Source organism: Grammomys surdaster, unplaced genomic scaffold (assembly GCF_004785775.1).
Source record: "Grammomys surdaster isolate TR1022 unplaced genomic scaffold, NIH_TR_1.0 125996, whole genome shotgun sequence".
Lineage (NCBI taxonomy): Eukaryota > Metazoa > Chordata > Mammalia > Rodentia > Muridae > Grammomys > Grammomys surdaster.
Window position 1 is genome coordinate 1,387,013 of NW_021620812.1, and position 7,118 is coordinate 1,394,130.

General features: G+C 36.8%; 1 pseudogene; it reads right to left on the bottom strand.

Annotated features, from left to right (window-relative positions):
• Positions 1-4,005: 4,005 nt before the first annotated feature.
• On the bottom strand, positions 4,006-6,302 carry LOC114609928 (annotated as a pseudogene).
• Positions 6,303-7,118: the final 816 nt, after the last annotated feature.

The window sequence follows — 7,118 nt, forward strand, 5'->3', positions numbered from 1 at the left end:
TGCCCTTTGCACACGTGCCTATCAGCTCTGATCAACGCTCACTGTACTTGCCACTGTCATCCAAGAGTCCACAATACATTTAAACTTGGAACAGCTTCACGCTGTAATTTGAATCTGCCCATTTGTTCAATTGAGACCATGAAATTGCTAGCATTAGGTCTGAGAGTTCCTGACTAATATAGAGTTTTATGGCTTTTTTAACTGATCCTTCTCTCCATACACATTTTACTCGAGGATTTTTAAACCACCAATTACTGAGGAACAAATCTCAAAAGTATAGATTGAAAAACCGGAGCAAGGAACAAAGGTTACACTGCCCCGTGCAGTGTAGACGTTCAAGAGCGGGTAGCGCAATTTACAATGGTATAAATCAGAGCTGCAGAGAGTGGGTGCTCAGGTAAGGCCAGGTAAGAGCTGGCTGGGGTGCAGGTAGAGACAGCTAAGCAGTAAAGAGCACTTGCTGCACTTACAGATTCCCAGTACCCATATGTCTGCCCACAGTCACCAGTAACACCAGTTCCAGGTGACTGGGCACTTCCTCCTGGTCTCCTCTGTCACTTTCTGCACATAGTGCACATACATACATTGGGGCAAAACACCAAAACACAGGAAATAAAAGATAAATACATCTCTTTTTAAAAGAATTGGCTAGGAAAAGCACAGAGGAAAGTTAGTGATACACGTTTGTAGCTTCTTAGCCGTGAGCTGTTCACGTGGGTGTTTGGGTTAGCATCATCATAAAACATTTATTATCTATATATTTTTATTAATCATACTTTTGGTCAATAGTATCCTATGAAAAACAGGACAAATAGAGAAAACCCATGTTTGGAAGGCTGATCAATTGAAGAAAGTCAACATTTGTGACCTTATCATGCCTTAGCTTATAAAAAGGTTACTGAAATATAAACTAGACCCAAATGATCCACAATAAAGAATACTCTTTCTGAATTGCTTCCTTGACAATTGTAAACAAGGTTCATTCTTACTGTTTTATGAATTCTTTTAAACTCCCAAATTGACAAAAATCCTAGGAATCCCTCAGATAAACAAATGTAATTGTTTCCAGCTTCATTATAAACAAAATTCCTATCCGAATCAATAATTTCCCAGAAAATATTTACATTTGGCTCTTTTTTTTGCTGGTGTGCATTGTAAAAATTTATATTCTGTATTATCCCATTTTCTAATATTGAGTTCGAATCCTACTCCCGCAATACACACACGCATGTATAGCTATAAACTTCCATACCAGTGAAAGGGTACATCAAATGCAAGGGTTTAGGAGGATGGTTTTGAAATGGAACACAATTATTCACTAATAATCATAGAAAATGAATTGCAGACTTCCAATGCTTCTCTATGCTGCATCAAGTCTTTCTTCTCCATTAAAACACTCATATCATAATATAAGCAAGGAATATAGGTTTTATTAGTTCACATTTTAATATGACATTTATTTTCTATTTTCTATTTCACTAGCTGTCATGTATATTTCTATTGTTTCCATATTCCTCTTTTTGCCAATAGTGTTTTTCTTAATAAGATTTTTTTATAAAGTCAATTCTAAAGTGTTTTGATGTTCTATATAATCAATTTTCCACAGCTCTGTAATGATTGCTTCATAACATTCTATGGCTGGTTTTTATTGCCTTTGTTTTCATTTATAAAACTATTATCAGAATTGGAAATACAAATGCAAGTGTACAGCCTTCCATATTACTGCAAAGATTTAAATTCAGAAGTTTTGTGCAGCAGTTTGCAGAAGCATGTCGATTGAGCTGAAGGAGGGTGATTCTTCTGAAGGAATATTGTTTTCACAAAGCAAACTTATAAATGGTTTACTGAAAGACTGTTGTGATCATGTTTCTGGTTAATAATCAGGTTGTTAAAGTCTACAAACATCATTGCATTCCACCACAACTAGTCAATAAACTCCTGTGTCTAATGATATTCTTAAATCATTTTTTAAAAGTAAGTCAAAATAAATCAACAAATTACTCCAGTAACTGGTAATTTGTTGGATGATTTTTCATTAAAAGACAATTGAATGTAAAACAAATAATGTATGCATTAAAGTAAAAAAAATTAATACTCTTAAGTGACTTCATTAATAGTACATCATTCAACATAGTAAAACACACACACACATACACACATTGAAATTCGTAATGTGAAATATGTATAAAAAACATTATTATGCAGAAAAGAATAAATCATAGAACTATTCTTAGGAGCACTTAGTTTGCAGAACTAAAAGTTTAGCTCTTGATTCAGCTAAATTCGATCCTTCTTTTATATAATTCTTGTTATGACAATTTAGTATCTTGATTCAAAGTTTATGGTTATTGCCATCTCCCAATCCCATCTTAAATGTATAGAAAGAGAAATGAGTCACAGTTTAAGATAACGTGAATAGGAAACATGGTGAAGTTGTGGCCCCTTCTATACATCCAGTACGTTAGTGTTCAGACTTGACTTCTGCAGATACCATGATGAAACCAGAGCTCCCTTTTGTTAGCCATTGTGAAAATGCTACATATTCTACCACATAAATGTGGATTAATCTGTGTTTCAATAATGCTGCCTCAATCCAGAAAAACATAAAGCCATTGATGCCAAGATTTGGGGAAATCAGTCTTTGGTAAAGTTCTTAACAATGTTCAGCCTTGGCTTAGTTTTAATGGCATTTGCATCTCTATGAAATCTTTGTTTACTAAATCTGAATACAGAACATTGCATTTTATTGAAGTCAATTATTTATAAACAAATATGTCATTTATTCAGATGCCCAATAGATACTAGGAATTCATGCAGGATAGCTGTCCATCACTACAAAGATATCCCTACTCTCACAGAGCATGCAACAACTGGGAAATTTCTTAGAACACAGCTGCAATACCCCTACTCAGTTTGGGAATCAGTGAAGCAATGCATTCCCCATCAAAAAGATAGTGCATATTTAATTGAGAACCATTGCTCTAAATAAACCATGCTGTTGTTTTTTTGTTGTTGTTGTTGTTGTTGTCTTAGATATCATAGACTGAATAATTTCAAGAAAATAAACCAATTCATATGTAATATGAAGAATGTAGAGATTTATGTCAAAGTGTTATACACAGTAAACTCCTCATCGATGACAAGGACCAAGTGTTGGGATGACTGTTTACACAAATTCTCCTTGCTATAGTTACTGGTAACATTTCTGAAGCCATGGCAATATACAGACACACACACACACATACACACACACATTTTAGCAGTAGTTGTTCTGTCAGGTAATTTGTTTACAGAGGCAAAGTAGCCAATACATGCACTAATGCCTACAACACCACATGGAACAGGTGTTAGTCCAGCTAGCTTCGTGTTTACTCCTCTTATAAAACTCTCACAGTTGAGGGGCAAGAATAACTCTAGGATTCAGATTTATGATTATACACAAATCCGCAGGTCTGGTGTCCTCTAAATTTTTTTAAATATGAAGGGTGCTTTGTATGTGGAGTCAGAGACAACGGAATGTACACATAGACGCTTCTCACAACTCAAGGCACATAACCTACAATCAAAGGGGAGGTTGGAAGATTCTGGGATTTTTTTTTCTTTTTATATCATCTATATTTACCTTTTAAAGCAGAATGTGATTGGGCACTATTATTTTCATTCACAAGCCTTGCTGAGAGTTACAAGAACTAGGGAAACTTAAGGTTTTGTTCTTGGTACTTTGGAAAACAAGCCATTTGGGGAGTTCCTGTCAAGTTGTTTTAACTTGTGTTTACTTCTAAGACTAGGACATGCAGAATTAACTACAGGGAATGACATTTTTAAGATGTAGCTTAAGCCGTCTTTATTTGGTCAACTAGGGAATCCAGCTCAACAGCTAAACACTTCAGACAACAGAGTTGATGTTAACAGCAGGTTACGTCTTACAACAAACGTTCTACCAACCTCGTGAGTCAAACCTACAGTATCACAGTATCACATGTAGACATTTTATCTTCCCCTTAGTCTTCATGCCACACAGATGTTTTAAATGTTAACAAAAATAAACAGAAATCACGGAAAATATATTATCAGAAGGAATGAAGGTAAGCATCAAACACATAGTTCTGGTGAAGCTTAGTCTACTTCTGCCATGCGTGATGTGTCGTCATCTCCTTCCAGGGGTGGGATTTCTTCAGTTACAGCAGCACTGGCCTCATCCACAGTAGGATCATCCTCATCAGTACCTAGACCAAGCTTGATCATCCTGTAGATCCTGTCAGCATGGGTCTGAGGATCTTCCAGACTGGAGCCAGAAGACAGGAGTGCAGTTTCATACAGCAAGATCACCAGATCTTTCACAGACTTGTCATTCTTGTCAGCCTCTGCCTTTTGCCTTAAGGTTTCAATAATGGAGTGATCAGGGTTTATCTCCAGGTGTTTCTTTGCTGCCATGTAACCCACTGTTGAGTTGTCTCTGAGGGCTTGAGCTTTCATGATTCTCTCCATGTTTGCTGTCCACCCATACGTGCTTGTGACAATACAGCCTGGGGTTGTCACCAATCGGTTTGATACAACCACCTTTTCAACCTTTTTCTCCAAAATATCTTTCATAATTTTGCAGAGGTTCTCAAATTTTGTCTTTTTCTCTTCCTGTTTCTTCTTTTCCTCTTCATCTTCTGGAAGTTCCAGTCCCTCTTTGGTAACAGACACCAAGGTCTTGCCCTCAAATTCCTTCAGCCGTTGCACACAATACTCATCAATGGGCTCAATCATATAGATTACTTCTAAGCCATGCTTTCGGAGACGTTCCACAAAGGCTGAGTTAGCAACCTGGTACTTGATCACACCTGTGATAAAATAGATGTGCTTCTGGTTTTCCTTCATTCCAGTGCAGTAGTCTTTCAGAGACACCATCTCATCCCCAGAAGCAGATGTGTAGTACCACAACAGCTCTGAAAGCTTCTTCCAATTTTGAGAGTCTTCATGAATTCCAAGCTTTATGTTTTTTGAGAACTGCTCATAAAACTTCTTGTAGTTCTCTTTATCTTCTGCCAGTTCAGTAAATAGTTCTAACCATTTCTTGACCAAATTCTTTCTGATAACTTTCAGATTTTTTGCTTTGTTGCAGCATTTCACAGGAAATATTTAGAGGGAGATCCTCAGAATCCACCAACCCTCTAACGAAATTCATATACTCAGGGATTAAATCCTCACAGTTATCATGATTAAAACTCTGCTAACATACAACTTGATGTTGTTCTTTTTCTTTCTGTTTTCAAACAGATCAAAAAGAGTGCGTCTTGGGACAAAAAGAAGGGCCCAGAATTCTAATTGTCCTTCAACAGAAAAATGCTTTACTGCCAATGTTCTTCCCAATCGTTGGTTAAGCTCTTGTAGAACTCTCTGTATTCTTCATTAGTAATGTCATCAGGATTCCTGGTCCAAATCGGCTTTGTTTTGATGAGTTCTTCTTCATCGATGTACTTTTCCTTTATCTTCTTCTTTTTCTTCTTGTCACCATCCTTCTTCTCTTCTTCTTCTTCATCAGAACCAACATCTTCTATTTCAGGCTTGTCATCACACTCCTTTTCTTCTTTTTCTTTCTCTTCCTCCTTCTCTTCCTTTTCTTCAGCCTCATCATCACTGACTTCCTTATCACCTTCCTTCTCCACAAACAGAGTAATGGGATAGCCAATAAACTGAGAATGCTTCTTCACAATCTCCTTTATTCTCCTTTCCTCCAAATACTCAGTTTGGTCTTCTTTCAGATGCAAGATAACCTTTGTTCCATGACCCATTGGTTCACCTGTGTCAGTCCTCACTGTGAAGGATCCCCCAGCTGAGGACTCCCAGGCATACTGCTCATCATTATGCTTCGTGATGACAGTCACTTTCTCAGCAAGAAAATACGCAGAGTAAAAACCAACACCAAACTGGCCAATCATAGAGATATCTGCACCAGCCTGCAAAGCCTCCATGAAGGCTTTGGTGCCTGACTTGGCAATAGTGCCAAGGTTATTGATCAAGTCAGCCTTGGTCATTCCAATTCCAGTATCCACAATAGTGAGGGTTCGATCCTGTTTGTTGGCAATGAGATTAATGTGCAGCTCCTTCCTTGAGTTGAATTTACTAGGGTCTGTCAAGCTCTTGTATCTGATTTTATCCAGAGCATCTGATGAATTGGAAATAAGCTCCCTCAGAAAGATCTCTTTGTTTGAGTAAAAAGTATTGATGATCAAGGACATTAACTGGGCAATTTCTGCCTGAAAGGCAAAGATCTCGACCTCCTCCTACTCCATTGGTTGGTCTTGGATCTGGGTTTCCTCAGATTCTGGGATTTTTATCTACATCCTTTTTATTTAATTTTCAGTCGATCACAGTAGTATTTTGGTCAGAGTAGATGTTTCATTTATTAGAAATTAAATACTACATTAGTGGTATATGTAGATAAAGTCCTTGAGAGTAAACTAAGACAACATTATAAATGCAGAGTCCTATAACTACACTAGTGGATTTATTGAGCAAAGGAAGAGGGCTCTGAATGAGCTTTCTCTGCATTGCTATATAAGACCTTTCTTCTCTACCAGCTGCTTCCTTTTCATCCTGACATATATGAATTTGTCCTGAAACAATGTCCAGAACTTCCAAAACATAGATTATTGGGAAAATGAGTTCTTTATTTAAATGACCTTCATTTTAGACTTACTGGAAGATTCTAGAACATGTATTAACACATTGTATTCCTACTTATAAATCTTAGTTCTCTACTTTAATACCTTTAATATTCAGCGAGTGATTTCATTCCATTGATGAATACTAGTACATTCAGAGTAAGTAATAAAATATTATGGTTCAAAAAATATGGTGGGCTACATGCTCTGTAAGGACAAATAACCAATTTGTCTTAGCACTTTGCCTCTGTGTGTGAGCTAAAGGTCAGACATATTGTTATTTTGGCTAAGTAAATAAATCACAACTATTTTGTGTGTATTATATATTTAATAAATGCTTTTGTTTTAATTCCCTCAATCTGACACTATTGCTCTGAAATATCTATCCATATATCCTCTACTGTCCCAATTCTATGGCACATAATTTCAACCACTGTTGGCTTCCAATGCAGTCAACTGTTTGTG